At 39.4% G+C, this 18,637-nt stretch overlaps 1 pseudogene; it reads right to left on the reverse strand.

Annotated features, from left to right (window-relative positions):
• The window catches only part of LOC129682107 (RNA-binding motif protein, X chromosome retrogene-like), a 74,186-nt pseudogene extending 57,713 nt beyond the window's left edge, over positions 1–16,473 (reverse strand).
• Between the last annotated feature and the right edge of the window lie 2,164 nt (positions 16,474–18,637).

Consider the following 18,637-nt stretch of genomic DNA (forward strand, 5'->3'; position numbering starts at 1 on the left):
TTGCTACAATTGTTATATTCCTTTTAACTGCAGAGAGTTTCCACTTACCTCTGAAATTATTGATACAAATCAAAGGTAACAATTTATCAGCCTATCTCATTTCTTCTTTTTAAGTTTGCTCACTAAAAGATAATTACTATAAGAGCTCTCATTTCTACCCTTCTTTCAAGTCAGTGCAGTTAATTGTCAATATCAAGTTCACTGTATGCAGACCAGTGGATGCACATTCTTAAGGCCTTTGGAATATATCCTGACATCACAAAAAATAAAAATAAAAATAAATTGCTATGCATAGGCTAACTTGTGTAGTTTGCATGTATGTAAGTAAGAGCTTGTGATGAACAGATACAGACTGAGAAACTAGACAAAAGACTTCAAGGGGAAATGAAAGGTGTTAGAAAAGGAAGAGGTCAAAGATCAGATATGACGCTAAAGTGTAAATTTGGCTACGGGGTGGTAGAGTCCCAGAAAATAAAAATAAAAAAAAACAACAATATCTAATTTTATTTAAAATATGTCTTTATGAAACCTAAATCTCTGTAAGTTTGTAATAAATTATTAAATGAATACAGTATTTTAAACCAATACTGCTCAACTTGTCTAAACATTTTTTTGTTGTAGTTATTACACTTTGGAAGATCAGTAGTATTTGATGAACCTTTTGATAAGCCTCATGTGCATAGCATCAGAACCCAGAAGGTCAGATTTCGGGAGTCTCCACTGTTAGTGGCTGTTTATAACCTTTCTGTCTCTTTAGAAATGTCTTCTCATCTATCCTGGCCACACCAAAACACTGTCACCTCCAATGTTCAGATCATTTACTTAAATGATGCTTCCGTTTCCAGACTCATGTGATTCTCTCAGCTTTCATGTTTATGACTCAAGCCCAGCTACATCTTGTTTGCTTTTGAGGTGGTCCTTACTTTATGCATGTATGATTTCAAGTTTACTTTCCTGTATGTTTTGTGTAAGGAGGAGATACATTCCCTAAGGAACACTGCATTGCCAGAGTGTGCATGGTTTATGATGAGTACTGATGTGACGTTTGTAGTTTATGCTGCTATTATGGAAGAATCTGGATATAATGAAGAGTTTGTTTGGCTCTGTGGTTTCTGAGACCGCTAGTGCTTCCCTCATGTACTAGACCTTCCAAGTATTTGTGAATTAGAGTTATACTAACGAGTTATTTATAAGCCATATTCAACATTAATTCAGTGACAGGGAATGAATTTGGTGGCGTGTGCTCCTACATGGCTAAATTTCAATTATGAGTCTGTGATATGATTTTCCATGACTCAATATGAGATCAGCTTTTTCCCTTTTGAAGTTACTGCAAACATTTAAGTTTCATATTCAAACATTTTAGGGTCCACAGCTGAGTGTGTGTTTTCTGGCTTTATTTAAATGCTTTGCAAATATGCTAAAAGAGAACAGGATCATTCTTGCCTCCAGCCTTCCAGTCTTCTCTTTCTCTCTAACATCTCATTTAATTTCTCCCCCAAATCCTCCCTTACAATACTTGCTACCTACAGTTCAATAATAAGCAATGCACTGCTTTTTATATACGCAGTTAAGCCACAGCCTCAGCTCAGACGGCTAAGTCAGAGAGTTATTTAAACTCTTGCAGTCTCTCCTTCACGGGCAAAGTTACGATACTCATCAAATCGACAAACTAATGCTTTTAAAGTATCCGCACTTGAACCTGACAAGTTGTGTTGTGAGAGTGTTTGCTAAATGAATAAATCACATTGCATTTGGATTGGGAATTTATTCAAAGCCTTCTCTGTACTCATAAACTAAGCTTTGTAATACTACACAGACTCATCACTTGGCCTTACCCTTACACAGTAACTGATGAAGCATAATTCCACAAGATGACTGAAACTGTCTTTTTCACCGTCACTTCCTCACTGCAATATTCCTGCTGCACAACTAAAGAGCTGTTTACTGAAGATGTGGGGAATCATCATTGCTTGGTGGCTGTATGCAACCTTTTCCACAAAAACATGCCGTTAAGTGTGATTAACCTGCCTCTCTGTACTTCAGAGTTGTAGTCCATGGATCTCAAACCATTCTGTGTCCTTTGGGAGTAGAGGCTTAGAAGGGCTTCGGGATTAAAGGCATGCTCTGTATGGAATCCGACAGGACACTGATTGCACATAGCACAAGCTGCTTGTCTTGTTAGCTTCCTGGTTTGGGCATCATTGTGGTTGTCTTTTCTCTCTTGAATTTAAGCCATCTGTAGAGACAATATAGCACAACTATTTCCTTCTACTTACCGAATTCCTTGAGCTTAATTTACTCTTTATTAAATTTGGCTTCAGCCTCATTCACTCCATTCATTGACTTTTTATGTAATAAGTCATTTTAAGCCAAATCATATTCACTGCATATAGATAATCAAAGCTGATAGTTTCCCTCTTATAAGTCATAGAAAGTTTCAATGTTTTGTTTTGTTTTTAAATTTGGAAAACTTTGGAGTTAAAGCTAATCCCAAAGGCATTCACAGAACAAGTTTCACACAACTGACTCATGGATGGTACATAAAGATGTACTTTCTTCATCCAGTTCAGTGCGCTGAGGGCCATTGTTCCCATCCTTTACACGGCTGCATCTTTACTGAGCTGCTATGTTGGGTATATCTCTATTCATCCAAGGAGTGAAATTTCTCTCTCAATTGTCTGCTTAAAATATGTCAAAAAACCCTTCCAATAGTTTAACCACCCAAATTATTATGTATTTCATATACATCTAACAGTTTTAAGGGCTTGAAAGATAGTGCAGGATTTAAGAGCACTTAATAATTTTACAGAAGACCTGGGTTCAGTTCCCAGAACCTATATGGCAGCTCACAAACTTCAGTTTAAGAAAATCGGACACTTTCTTCTGGCCTCTGCAGGCACCTGCACATGGTACTCATAATACACTCAGGCACACATACCTACACATAGAATAATATGTACATCTTTTTGGATATTTTAAAAAATTAAAACATTAATTTATATGAATCTGCAAAAAAATGTATATCGTTATATCCTAGGCATTTCAGGCATGAAGTATTTCCTGTTTATCAAACTAAAACTTTCTAAGGAGTGAAAGGCTAAAGACCACTAATGTAATGCCGTGGTAGGCATAAAGTCATGCTTTGGAAGTGTGAACCATGTGTTAGATTAGAACTACAAGTTGAAACAGAAGAGTTAAAGATTTCTAAGTGTGTAGCCCTTTAAAATGTTTTTGGAGTGGGTGTGTAGTTTTCATCATTGCAACTTTCTTTCCTGGATTTCAATATTTTTGTACATCCCTCTTGCTGATTTTTCCCCATACCTGAAGTCTCTAATTTCACCTTATTTCCATTCTCTCTATAGAAACCTTTAAAATATTTGATATTGAAAATATCATCTATGAAGACAGTGTATTTTGATTATAACCACTCCTTAACCACTTTCCTTCAACCGCCTTTCAGATCCTGAAACCAGCCTCCTGTTAAATTTATGTATTTTTACTATTATTTTTTAAAGGTTTGTTTTATTTTTAACTGTTTACATGTGTCTGTTGGTCTAGGGATAGGTACACATAAAAGCAAGTGCCCACAGAATCCAGAAGAAGGTGTCAACCCCCCTGGAGATGGAGCTATAGATAGGTGTCAGCTGCAGATGTCTTAATCCAAGATTGTCTTCTTAACACCATGAGTATTGTTAGTATTGACTCCACCAACCCTTACCAAAACGTGATAAGAGCAAACTACCAGCAACCTCATCTCCAAAGGAAAGTGACTCTCCTATTCTGCCAAAGAGAAACTGCAATAGCTTTCCAGAGAGAGTGGGAGCCTCAGGCTCCCCTTCCCACCCCTGCTGAAATTTTGAGTAGCTTGATCTTCCAAAGGTCCTGTGACGGCAGCACATATATTGTGATTTGATGTGTGAATCACCCATTTCATGTCCGGAAGACATTATTCCACAGTTCTCCACTCATCATACGGCTCCAACTTTCTTTTTGCTCCTTTTACAAGATGTTCTTTGAACCTTGAATGAAGGGAGGTTGATTTCTTTGACCCACTTTTTGCTGAGCACTCAGTAACTATTCTCAGTACTTTGACCAGCTGTGGGTTTCTGTATTAGCTATTGTTCATTAAAAAAAAAAAAAAAAGGAAGCTTCTCTGACAAACAAATGGAAAATAATATAAATATTTGGAGGACAAATACCACCAGTATATTCTTCCCCAAGGGCCTATGCGCTCTCCAGTCATGGGTCTTTAACCATGTTTATGGTACCAGACATGAAATTCCTCCTGTGGAGCAGGCCTTGAATCCAATTATAAAATGGTTGATTGCCCCTATAACTCAGTTAAGAGAATATTGGCTTCTTGACAATACTAAGTCCTCAGATCCAGGTAAATGGGATGAGATTTCTGAGTAGACTTGTTGGTTTCAACACTGTTTTGTACTTTTTACTGAACTCACTATAAATGCTACTGTAAATGGTAATTTCTGTAATTGTTTATTGAAATTGTTAAGAGGAAGCATATACTATTGGTTGTAATGATCTTATGAATTTCCTGTGCTGAACTTACTTTAGCTTAAAAATCCATTGGTTGGTTGCCTTTGACTTTCTATATGAACTACAAGTTTTGAAAAGAAAGACAGCTTTGTATCTTCATAATTTGGATGCCTTGTGTTGCTTGTAATTGCCTCAACTGGAACTTGCAGTCTGATGTTAAATTGGAGTAACAACGTCAAATGTGCTCATCTGGACCTCAAACCTACAGGCAAAGCAACTATCATTCCCGAAGAGCCCAGTGTCAGACACGTTTTTTATATCCTTCATTAATTGGAGAATTTCTTTCTCTAGACAGATGAGGATTTTGTATAATAGAAGGTATTTGTTAATTTCAAGTCCCTTTTCAGTATTCATAGAGACAAACAAATGAAGAGTTTAGATTATTTTCTTACCATTGCTGTAACAAATGCCTACGAACCTTTTGGGTAGAGACAACAGAAATATTCTAGTTTTCATAACAAAAGTGGAAAAAAAAAAGGTGTCAGGGAACTACACACCCTCCGAATGTTCTAAGGAGGGAGGTTCCCCTGGCATGGTTCATCTAGTTCCTACAAATGCGGAGGCCCTATGCCTTGTGGCTACATAATTGTAATATCTGACTCTGTACACTTGGTTTATATTCTTACATTCTTGCTTCTTTATTTTATGACTTAATTCTTTCTCTTTGCCTTACTTCATTCTCTTTATTCACAAAAATGCTTTATAATGTGTTGACTGATATTTAAATGTTAAAGTAACTTTCATAATTGCAACCCTGAGATGAACCTCTGGATTTGGTAGCTTTCACTCATTATATAAATTTTGTTGAGAAAATTTGTGTACTTGCTCCTGGAAAAAATATTTGTGAATAGTCAGAATTTTTTTTGTGATATATTTGTGTGGTTTGGGTATAAAATACTGACCCAATGAGAAATGTTTTGATTGTTTTGTTGTTATTGTTGTTTGTTTGCTTTGATGTTTGATAGAATTCTTCAGTCAAGGATTTTTCGCCTTTTACTCCCTAGTTTGTTGGCTTATATTGCAGGCTAGAGTTGAATTAGGGAATGTAAGGCAAGAACTACCTCTCCAGTTCTAGTCTGATTTGTTATTTGATTCTCTTTTTCTTACTTGGCTTTTATGAGTCAGCAAAGAAATGTTCAGTACTCATTTGTTTTTCTCTCGTCCAGGTTAATTCTTGCTTTAATATTAGCTATTTTCTTCATGTTGAGGTGTATTTTTTAACCAGTTTTTAAGGGGGAAATTTACCTAATTAATATAAGATATATCTATTTTAATATGTGTTCACAGCTATACTTTCATAATAAATATTTAGTAACAACCCATAAGTTTCATGTTTTCTTATTTTTTGTCAATTTTTAAGTCAATATATTTTCAAATTTTAGTGATTTATTCTGTGACTTGACGGTTATTTAGGAGTCTACAATTTAATTTCTACCTCTCTGTAACTTCCTGAATTGTCCTATTATTGATTTCTTATTTAATTTCACTGTCTTTTAGAAAGAGGCACCTTGAAGGATTTCCCTCTTTTTTGGTTTATAAAGGTGCTTTTATGGCGGATCACATGATCACTCTGAAACATTTTCCTATTTGCATTCGTGATAAATGTTCTCCTTGAGTTTAGAGTCAACAGACAACTCTAAGTTCTGGGGGATGGTTACATCTTTCTTGAACTTCTGTCTAATTCTAAAGACTTTTGAAATTGGAAGGTCTATGCCTTCAGTCATTTTCATTAAATCGTTTATCTTTCTAGTGTAGTCAGTTCTCGCTTGAAGCAATTTTCAGTCTGATTTTAACTGTATTTTTTATGATTTATTTATAGATTAACACATGCATATTAACATATTAATATGTGTATGTATGAGATGTTGTGAAATATATTTTCAATTTGACACATAGATATCTTTTATTAAACCATAAACTTTAATCTTTCCTTTCTTGTTCTTCTAGAAAGTCTCATATTAATATTATTTAAATTTATTCTGCTCTTATATATTACATCTTGACTGTAGTTTCCATTCTTTCCTCCTCTTCCAGTCCCTCCCATCTATCTCCTCTCTTCCCCAGATCCACTCTTCCTTCACTCCCTTCAGAAAAGGGCTGGCCTCCCAGAGGTATCAGTCAAATATGTCATATCAAATTGCAATAGGACTAGACACATGCCCTCATATTAAGACTGGACAAAACAACCCAGTAGAAGGAAGAGACAGCCTCTGCTTCCGCTATTAGTACTCCCAAAAGAACACCAAGCTACACAACCATATATATGCGGTGGGCCTAGGCCAGACCCAAGCAAGCTCCCTGATTTTCAGTTCAGTCTCAATGAGTCACTATGAACAATGATTAGCTGATTTTGTAGGCTTTCTTGTAGTGTGCCTGACTCCTCTTAGCTCCTAAAGCCCTTCTACCCACTTATCAGCAGTATTCCCCAAGCCCTGCCTAATGTTCGGCTGTAGGTCTCTGGATCTGCTCCCATCAGTTGCAGGATGAAGCATCTCTGAAGAAAATTATGCTAGGCTCTAGTCTACATGACTGCAGAGTAGAGGGATCCCTTTCCTGTGATAGAAAATATTTTGTCTCTTTTGTTACTAGTTTCGGCATCCAGCTCTGTGGTTAGTGTCTGTATGTCATGGCTTTTTTCTAATCTTGGTTTTTATCTTCTCTTTCTCTTAATGGGAAAGGTAATGTCTATGTATTTTATTCATTTTCTAAATCTGTTCTAATGGTATCTTTGTTACACTTATATATTATGTAACTTGTGCTGGGCTTCATATCTTCAATGCTCTATTTCCTTTCCACACTTGAAGTGTCTGTTCTCTGCTTCTTACTTTGTGTTAACTAGGGATTGACTGGTGTATCACTTTACCTATATTTTTATATCTTCAGACTTTATTAATTTCTTGGATTGTTGGTTAAGGGCTAAATTAGCATCTTAAATTTAGGACAATCTACTTTCAATCAGTACTGACTTCCAGTAGCAAGCAGAAGCCGTGCCTGCACCACTGTGCTTTAATTTTACTGTAAATTGCAGATGCATATATTATAATCCTGTCAACATAGGTTTATAGATGTTGCTTTGCTGAACTTGATTTTCAAACACTAAGAAGAGAACTACAGACAAATCAAATGTATTTGTAGTGCTATTCAGTCTGCTAGGGCAGTTAGGTTTACTGGGCCCTTTATTTTCTTATAAGAATTTGCGATTTGGTGATTTTGCAGTTCCGCTTACAGGACTCCTCTTAGTATTTCTCATCGTGTGGGTCTGTGCTGCCAGGGATTTTTGCTACAGACAGAGTTCTTGGCTGACAATTCATGTGTTTCATTGTGAATACATCAACCTTTTCCATTTGCTTACCTGTCTTCCTGTGAGAAATCAGCTGTTACTCTTATTGAATAGTCTTTTCCTTGCTTTTCTGCCTTTACTGTTTTCCAGCTTTGACAACAGCAGTTTCACCAAGATGCGCCAAACTACAAATGTCTCAGGTTTACACTATTCTAGATATGTTGAGTTTCTAAGTTTCTAAGGTGTAATTTTAATTCGAAATTTTAAAATCAAATTTGTGAAACTGAATGCCTAGCTTTTTTTTAACTGATTGTGCATTCACCGTAGTGTGCCTGTTTGTTCCTTCATAGTTCCTGTTTACTCCTGGGTATGCTATTTAAGGCTGATATTAAAATTCCTTCACGTTTACTTTTCCCTTTGATCATGTTTAATGTCTCTCCCCTCACAATTTCAGCACCTGGAGCTTGGGACAGTTTGGAAACATTTCCTCTAGTGGATGGACTATATTTCCTTGTTTACTTATTATCATCGTGGTTTCTGTAAAAACCTGAATAATTGTTTTCTTACACTGGGACTGACAGTCATACCCAGGACGTACTAAGTAAGCTCTCTACCCCTGAGCACCACCCCCAGCCATGAAGCCTGAGTGCTTCAGGTATGAACTCTATCAAATGATAAATGTAGAAGTCACCATCCCTATCCCTAGGGGTTTGGTGATGTCACTGTTTGATATCTGTTACTCTCTTGGATTAAGTTTGTGTTCCCTATAATATGTAACCAACACATCTCTCTGTGGAAATGGTCATGATCTGTAAGTTTATTCGTCATATTTCCCCAGCTGTCTTTCATTTTAGTTTGAAGAGTCTGTCTGGAGTCTAGCATAGCACAGAGAGATAGCATAATCTCATGTTTGCCCCTACGTGTTGCACTGGAAAAGTCTCCATCAGCCTAGAGACTAAGGCTGCTCTGTCCTCTCTCAGGCATGAATTCAGCTGTGCATATGTGCATGTCTTTATGCTATCCTGGGACCGTCAAAGCCTTTCAAAGCTCCACAGTCTTCTTGTATACTCCAGATCTTCCTTTAAATTTTTTATCCAAGATGCTGTTTACTTGAACTGGTATTGCAGCCTTAGGCAGCTATAATGTTCAAGGCTTTTTGCTGGATGTTTTCCACAAACACTCTGGGGATAGGTCTTTTCCTGCAGAGGGAGATCGAGTAATGACATGATCCTAGGAGCAGGCTTTTCCAGGGAGCTAAGAGGTCAATAGTGCCTGTGCTCTACAGATGGGCTTTTCTCAGGCCTGGACCTGGTTTGCCCTTCCTGTATTTGCATAGCTTCTGCTTCCACAGAAATTAGGACTTCAAGGCTAATGGTTGCCAGGATCCTGCAGAGCTGAGGAGAAAGAAGGTAAAGGAAAAGGTTATAACTGTTAAGTTCAAATGATATAAACCCAATTGCTATTATGAAAGTTTTTTAAAATTTTTATTAATTACACTTTATTCACTTTGTATCCTCCCTGTAGCTCCCTCCCTCCCTCCCTCCCAACCCCTACCTTTCTCCCCCTTCTACACACATGCCCCTCCCCAAGTACACTGATAGGGAAGTTCCTCCTTTCCTTCCTTCTGACCCTAGTCTATTAGGTCTCATCAGGAGTGGCTGCATTGTCTTCCTCTGTGGCCTGGTAAGCCTGCTCTCCGCTCAGGGGTAGGTGATCAAAGATCAGGCCAATCAGTTCATGTCAGAGATAGTCCCTGATCCCATTACCTGGACACTGAGCTGCCTTTGGCTACATCTGTGCAGTGGTTCTAGGTTATCTCCATGCATGGTCCTTGGTTGGAGTATGAGTCTCAGAAAAGACCCCTGGGCCCAGATTTTTTGGTTTTGTTGCTCTTCTTGTGGACCTCCTGTTCCCTCCAGGTCTTTTTAGCTCCCACTTCTGTCATAAGATTCCCTGCACTCTGCACTTTGCAGAAATGCTCCTACTTTTCAGGTATTTTGCTTATTTTTAGAATTTCAAAAATTCACCCTTGACAGAACTATTTTCTTTGTGTGTTTGTGTGTATGATTTCCAGACCTCATTTCACTGTCACAGAAGGACTGTGTCATACTAAAGTTTTAAAAGCACTGTTTTAAAAGTGAGTTTTGTTTGTTTGCTTACTAAACTGGCCACACTGTACAGATTGCATTGAAAAGTACCTGTTCAGAGATGAACACTGCAGACAGGCAGTAGGAGCATAGTCACAGCCTTTAGTAAGTGTTAGCATTCACCTGACTAGTAAAAGTGAGCTCGCTGGGAGTGGTGCTGTGCCCTGTAATCCCAGCTACTCAAGATGTAAAGAGAGAGGAACGCCTGTGGTGAGAGTTTGGGGTTTCTTTAAACACCCCATTACGTCATGTGAATGTTGTTTTGTTTTAATCCCAGGTATGAGATTAACATTCTTCACAGCAGGTGATTATGCTTTGCTTCATGCACTAGCATATTAGTGATCTTTGCCAGCTGCAGATAGTTTAAGTCTGGGGACTCTAGAGAGGGTATAAATGGGAGAACCCGAGAGAGTCGTCGTCGTCGTCGTTGTCGTCGTCTGCTGCTGCTGCTGCTGCTGCTGCGTTTGCTATTGGTGGATTGCTGTTCTGCTGGTTTGTTGGTTTGCTGGAGTGCTGGATATTCTGACAACAAAGACTGGACTTCTCTCAAAGAACTCTGCATCTCTAATCAATAGGAAGTAGCCTATAAAGATCTTTGTCCCTTTCTCTTCTAATCTTCTTTCTCTCCTACCTAGTGTTGGAGAGTGGGGAAAGGATTAGAGTGATTCTACTCTAAGGGTTGGAAGAGAGATAGAGTCATAAGAACCCAAATAAAACAAATTTAAAAATATGCCAACAAGTGGTGGCCAGATGTGGCTAGTCATAATGGGAAACTTAGTTTCTAATGCCTAAGAGGATATGGCAGGGAACAAAGGAACAAATATACTGTTTCAGGATGTCGGCAAAAAGTTTATTGCTGCTGCTGCCACTAGGTTTTCTCCCACTTTGCTGCAAGAAGAAATTTTCTATTTCTTCTGTGTCTTCTTCCTGTATTTCATTTCAAAAAAGGTTGGGAGAATGGCTGATCAATTAGAAAACTTGTGAGTGGAGGAGTATGAGAAACAGAGAAATAGATGAAATAGGAAAACCAGAAGCCTCACTCTATTATCTGGTTTTTTAAAGTGTTGCAGAATTGACTTTCCCACTAGAGAGTTTACAGGTAGAGGTTGAAGCACTTGGAAAGCAAAAAGCACTGGAAACAGGAAAACAAATGGATTTATTACCTTTAAAAGTTATTGTGTTTTTGGAGCAAAAAGACCAGACAGCAATAAAGACAAAGCCAGTATCCCAGCTGTTCCAGCCTCACAGCCTGCCTCAGTTACTCTTTTCTCAAAATTTTGCTTCCAGGTCAACTTCAAAATGGCTAACTCAAATGGTCTTGCCTCACAGACTGTTTCAGCCAGGACTTCAATTAAGCCCTGCACTTTCCTATCCCGCAGAGACTAGACTGTGAAAGATACAGCTAGCTCTCTCAGGATTTGGCAATATCCCAAATTTCTTAGGGTCTCCTAAATATGCCTTTACCCCCAGACAGCAGGAAGCAATTTAAAGAACATGACACCTCCATTCCCAAAAGGCAGGGTGGGTGGGATTTGGTCATTTGGTGGGTTATGGATGTTTGTTGTCATTTAGGGCGGATGGTTAGTTGTTATTAGTCGAGGTCAGGGAGGATACAAAGTAAAGGAGGTTAGAATCAGGAATTTCTTTCTTTCTCTTTCTACCCTCTATCCTTCTTTCTCTCCTATCATTCTCTTCTATTTAGTGTTAGGGGAAAGAAGAAGGAAATGGGATAATAAAATTATATTAAAAAGTGGGAATGGGGGCTGGAGAGGTGGCTCAGAGGTTAAGAGCACTAGTTGTTCTTCCAGAGAACCCGGATTTAATTCTCAGCACCCTCATGGCAGCTCACAACTGTCTGTGACTCCAGTTCTGGCTGACTCAACACCTTCACAGAGACATACATTCAGACAAAATGTCAATGCACATAAAGTAAAAATTAATATATTTGTTAAAAGGTTGGGCTATAGGATGATAGGATAATAGGTAGATTGTTGAACCTACTTGTCTCAAATATTTTACATTGGTATGGACTATTGTATATTGGTAGAAATTTAAGGTTAATTTGTTCAGCTCTTGTCTAATATATTATACATATGCAACTCATTTAAAATGTCATGTAAAGTTCTAGTCCTTTAAAGCTACTATTGTAAACTGTTTAGGATAATTATAAATGCAAGTTAGTAGTTAGCCACCAATAAATAAGCTTACTTGTAGTATTGTTCAGTACTAGTTTATTTACTTACAGAAAGATTTATTTAGTCTCTTATATGTGTTTTAAAAGTTATGCAGACAGTAAATTGCTAGAAACGAGCAACATTTGTCTACTCAAATATACTGTAGATAGATGGTTTTCAAACACTCAGAGATCTACGGAATATGGCATTTAAGATGTTTAATAATAAAAAGCTTTTGCAACAGAGAGACAGCAGCACCCCCAGTCTACTTCAAAAAAGATGATGGGCGTTGAAGAACCTTCATATGGAGTTTGTTTCAATCATGGCAAACTAGCCACTGAATAAAAAATGTTCTTACTTTTTTTTTTTGGCTTTTAGGGACACTTTTATTTGGAAAATTACAACACTAGTACAAATCTTACACATTTAACATTTGCTTGTTAAGATCAATTCATAATGTCAAATTTAATCATGTTTTACTTTTTCCTCACAAGAACACAGAAATGATGAAGGGGAACTTAAAACAGAAAAAATTAAAAAGGCAATACAACTTTTCTCTTATTAGTCTTTGGATGGTTAGGGCAGAAGTCTTTCCATCTTTTTTTTTTTTTTTAATGGAGACCTTGATCCAAAGTCTTGTTTGTTTCTCCTATCTGCTTGTGCCTCCCCCTCTGTCAGATCGGTTTCCCTCATGGCCACCTCCTTTTGCTGTTCCTCAGGTTTGAACTGCCATAGGAATAACAAGGGGGAGGATACCCCCTTTCCATAGAAGAGGGAAGCACTTGTACGCCCCTGTTCTTGTCTGCCAACACAATCACAGCCACTGGAGTAGCGATCACTTCTGCTGCTTGAGGAACTGTCTCTACTTCTGCTGTAGCCATCAGGGGAGCTGCTGTGATCATCAAAGCGACTGCTTCCTCTGTAAGATGGCGTTGGTCCTTGTATAGGGGGTTGCACTGTGTGTTAGCAGGTGCTAACTCTCATATGAATCTCAGTAGGATCCTTCCCTTGGATGATCTGAATAGTCACAATCCCAACCATAACCATCGCTATCACCATAGCCTCTGGACGGATAGTCATCACGGGAACTGGAATGACGGTAATCACAGTAAACATAATACTTCGGTGGTGGTGCATAATCTCTAGTATCGCGAGAGCTTGGCTAATCTCGGCTTGAGAAGCTGCCTTTTGTTGAATATCCATCATCTCTTGGGGACAAATAAACATCTCTATGTGATATCAGGGGTTCTCTTCATGATGGGCCTCGGTAGCTCTCTTCCACATGATACTGGGCTCTTCCCCCCTGCCATTCTGCTGCTGCTTGGAACTGGTCCTGAAGGTGTCGATCTTTTAGGAGGGGTCCCCTGCTTCATGGTGGTAGTCCACTTTTTACTAGAATTGGTCCCCTGGAAGAGTTAATGTTAAAGTTTATGGAATAACTACCACCATCCGTGTATTCTTCACGTGAAGGGGATGGTCCCCCCATTCCTCCACTTCCTCCTTGGAGACCTCTGGGAAGGCCCCTGTTTCTTAAAGGTGGAGATGGTTCACATCTACTGCTTTCAAATGATGGTTTGGTAGCTTTCTCTACCTTGATGGCTTTTCTATCTAAGGACTTTGCATTCATATCTTTAGCTACATCTTTAGCATCTGCCGGGCTTTTGAGGGTAACAAAAGCAATCCCTCTTGATTTGTTGGTTTCACTGTCTTTCATCAAAAGTATTTCCACTATTCATCCATACTTGCCAAATACTGTTTCAAGGACTTTCAACAAGCCAAGGCTAGCTTACACAATAGCAAGACCTCCTCTAACAAAATACACATGTATGTGTAGATTGCATACATGTATATGCTTGACAAAAGGACTAAATGGAGGCACAAGGAAACAGATACTGAGTTGGACATGCATGTGTGGATTCACAAGCACCAGGAAGTACATGTACCTGTGTCTAAGCTAGCCAAGGTAGATACCAAAATAGTTTCCTCTATGCCAACTTCTTCAGGCCGAAAGCCAAACACATTCTAATATTTAGAGGATGACAAGTATCACAAAACAACAAGGGGGAATTATCACCTTGTGCTTATGTCTTGACTATTATAGCTCTACAAAGTCTTAAGAATAGCTGTGCTTCACAGGGAACTTTGTGACTGCAGGCACCTGGCACATACTCCTTCTTTTCTATAGTCAGCCATTCCATTTCCCCTCACACAGCCACGGCCTCTGCTCTGCAACACAGCAGTCACCGGGCAGTCCAGAGAACACCGGGCGGTAAAGAAGCAATTTTCGATGGAAATCACAAAGGCATTTTGTTTCAGAATAAGGGAATTAGGTTTTGCCAAGTGGGCTAGAGTTCCAGCCTGATGCTATTATTCTTAGATATAACATTGGAATATTTTGCCAGGAGAAATATTCAAGACATAGGTATTAGTTATATCAAAATGATTTAAAACTACATTTCAACTATATTGATCTTGCTGCAGCCTAATGTGCTGCATTCCTGGAATCATCCAGCCCTTTAGGCCTCTTACAAGCTTCCTTTCCACCAAAAGTCTATTTTTAAAGCAATTATTTCCTAAATAAAATACCATCTTGTAGGGTTCTTTTTCTTTTCTTTCAATATTCAGGTAAGATCTGCTTCCATATATACTTTGAAGGAGATAAAATCCCAATATAAAACATAAAATTCATAAAAAAACTAATAGTTAAACATGATTTTCAGCCTCTGTGGGTGAATTCTACACTACCTTTTCTAAAATTAAGCATGTTTTCTTTGATTATAAATTTTGTTTTAATCACACCATAACTTATCATTAATGACATTTTCCATAACAGCATTTAGTTTTTTAGCCTTTAAGAACTCAAGTTTATTGATTCATTTCTTCTATAAGGTGTAATTGTCTGGTGGCTTTGTATTATATCCTGGTGTCTCTCTTCTAGGCTTAAATCTAGCTGTCTCTCAAATAAGACCTAACATACATACATATATATACATATACACCTACACATACATATATATAGCTTTGAAAGTCATATTTATTAGTTTAACTGGTATTAAAACTTAAATAATCTCAAGGTTAAGGTATGTAAGAGTAGTCCTAATAGCTTGGCAAAGTTGGGATGCTTTTTATAAAATTGTGTTTGAATGGTTAAGAATAGATGTGGCAAGGCAAAAACAGAGAGCCACTGAGTTCCAAGGATTCTGTGAGACCCATAGAGGCTCCGATGGGCGAGACAGCAGCAGAAAAGGAGCACACAGAGCCACAATAGTTCCAGAACAACTAAGAAAAATGAAAGAAGGAAAGAAAGAAAGAGAGGGAGAGGAAGGAAGGTAGCATCCACACACCCATGCATGCACCCCCAACACACAAGCACACAAGCAAGCAAGCAGGAAAGTTATATGCAAAGATGCTTTTAAAATGTGCACAGATGTAGCCCATGGCAGCTCAGTGTCCAAGTAGGTTCTTGGGAACAGGGACTGTCTCTGACATGAACTCAGTAGCTGATCACCTCCCCCTGATGCAGCCTCACCAGGCCACAGAGGAGAACATTGCAGCCAGTCCTGATGAGACCTGATAACTTAAGGTAAGATGGAAGGGGAGCAATACCTCCCCTATTAGTGGACTGGGGGAGGAGCATGGGAGGAGATCAGGGAAGGAGGGTGGGGAGGGTTGAGAGGGGATGAGGGAGGAGGCTACACCTGGGATACAATGTAAATAAACTGTAATTAATAAAACAATAAATAAATTTTTAAAAATGTGAACTCACCTAGCAATGAGGGATCCAGAGCCTGAGGCTACCATCTTCTGTAACCAGACAAGACTTCCAGTGGAGGGATTGGGACACCAACCCAGGCACAAAACCTTCTACCTTCAATTTGTCCTGTCTACAAGATGTGTTGGGTAAAGGTGGTGTAGAAATTGTGGGAGTGGCCAATTTTGGGAGTAGTTGGTCTAGCTTGAGATACATGCCATGAAAGGGAACCCACTTCTGACATTGCATAAGACCCAGAGTCTGGAAAACCCAGAGACCTAGGATAGAATCAAGTACAAATGGGAAAAACAAGCAAACAAGAAACAGACCCTCAATGAAATGATTTCTAATGTTATTCACTTACACTCACCCAGTTGTCTTCAGAAAGGCTTCCTTCAGCAGTAGATGGAAACAGATGTGGAGACCCACAGCTAACTAGTAGGCTAAAGAAGGGAAGCATTGTAGGAGTCAGAGGGGTCAAGAACACCACAAGAAAACTCACAAAATCAACTAACCTGGGGCCCACAGGGGCCCGCAGAGACTGAACTGCCAGGCATGGAGCATGCTTTGACTGACCTAGGTCCTCTACACAGATGTTACACTTGTGTATCTTTTTCTTCTTGTGGGACTCCTTGTTAACGTCCCTGGCCCAAGTTACCCATAAAGGCTACACAGATGTCCTTGGTAGCTGCCTGAAGCCATGTTGATGTATGTGGTCCCTGCTGCCACTTAGGGCCACATCTGGGTCAGTGGTCATGGTGCAGCCACCGTCTGTGTTGCTGTCCATGGTCTGTGTTACCACCAAAGGCCAAGCAGAAGTCTGTGGTCTGTGCTGCAGCCTGAAGCCGTGTTAATGTCCAGGGACCATGATGCCTCCAAGGGCGATGTCTGGGTCTGTGTTCCCGTTGCAGCTGGGATCTGTGCTGATGTTCCTGGTCCATGTTGGCACCGAAGGTGATGCAGATAGCCTTGGTCTGTATGGCAGCCTGAATCCATATTGATGTCTGTGGGCCATGCTGCGGCTGGAGGCCATATTGATTTGAGTGGCCTGCACTCACATCTGAGTCTGTGCTGCTAGCCAGGTTGATGCTGTCTCCAGAAACCGAGTCTAAATCCTCAATCCATGCTCCCATTGACTATAAAAGGCAAGGAAGCTAATTTGCCATGATATTGATAACTGCAGACTCAATTGAGAGAGACATGGAACAACCCCTTCTCCCACGTTATGCCCCCTCCCCGCCAAAAAAATAACAGTCTTGACAGAAATCCATCAAAAAGAGCTCCTAAAATTGTGATAAGAATGCTGAAGCAGCTCTCTACAACTGATGGTTTTTGGCAGGGGTGGGGTGGGGAAGGACTCAGTTTCTTCTGGGGCTGGCCACCGAGAGTTTGGCCATGCTCCAGTGGGCAGCACAAATTGGATGCGTTTTGTTTTGTTTGTTTTCTTATTTTATTTTGTTTTCTGGGTTTTTTTGTGGGGGGGAGGTCTGGGGGAGCGGAGAGGAGGACCTGAGAGGACTGGTGAGTAAATATGATCAGGGTTTATGATGTGAAATTCCCAAATAATGAAAATATTATGAAAAAAAAACTAAATAAAGCATAAACAAGAAAGATAAATGAGGCTACGTGAGTCTTAGACTTCATAACACTACAGATAATTTCATAGCTTCAGATGTGGTCCAGGGAGATGGCTCAGCAGTTAAAACACAGGCTGTTCTTACAGAGGACCAGGGTTTGGCTCTGAGAACCCACAACTGCCTGAAACCCCTCTTCCAGACACTCCAATGTCCTCTTCTGGCAAATGTGGGTACTGCAGTGGGCAAGAGGGTCCGCAAACATGTATATAAAATACACATATAATGTAAAAATAAATGCATCTTTTAAAAGAAAAGAAGATTCAGATGCCGAGCAAACAACTTCAACTAACTTGTAACCCCCATCTCGTAGTCACATATCTGCTTCAAAGCCTTTCCTCAGGATACTTACGTAGCAAAAGGGACGTTGCCAGTTTGTTTACAGTGGAGACTTCTGACATTATTCTTGAGTTGTCCATTGGGTTCTAGGCTCTGCTGATATGTACATCCTAGCTCACTAGATCTGGGTATGAATGTCTGCTTTGCACTATGGGTTTGGGTAACTTTTTTGTATTGGCAGTAGAATGCTAATAGCCCACACTCTGGTTTTATCAGTATGGCAAGAGTATTTGTTCCAGTTAGTCCAGATTTCATTCTGTGAGAAATATCCATTTGAAAGCTAATTTTAGAATGACTCAGAATAAGCATAGTAACTGCTGCTGACAATTCTAAATTTGTTTAAGGAAGACCCCCTGAAAAAAAAGGAGAAAAAAAAAGAAAGAAAGGAAAGGAAAAAGAAAAAAAAGAAAGAGTGATGGTAGACGGGTCGAATCCATAGTAATATAATCTCAGAAGGTTTGGATACTGTGAAGGACTGTCTCACCTTCCTCCTCTACTCCAGGCCTTTGTAGACTGTTTCCACATTTGCTGAGAGAGGCGTTGGCCTGTAATGTAGCTGGTGAAAAGCCCGTCACCTGACTCTCTGTAGGCCATTGAAGTCCAGAGAGCTGCACATGTCTTGCTTTGAACTCTGGATTCAGAGTGTGTATCACAGGTGAGCAAGGTCAGAGTGCTGTTCTTAGCATTTAAGAGGTGACATTTCCAAATGCTTGAGAAGAAGGGTCACTTTCTATAAAGGGCTAATTCGTGCATTT

Source organism: Psammomys obesus, unplaced genomic scaffold (genome assembly GCF_907164565.1).
Source record: "Psammomys obesus unplaced genomic scaffold, mPsaObe1.curated_primary_1811, whole genome shotgun sequence".
Taxonomy (NCBI): domain Eukaryota; kingdom Metazoa; phylum Chordata; class Mammalia; order Rodentia; family Muridae; genus Psammomys; species Psammomys obesus.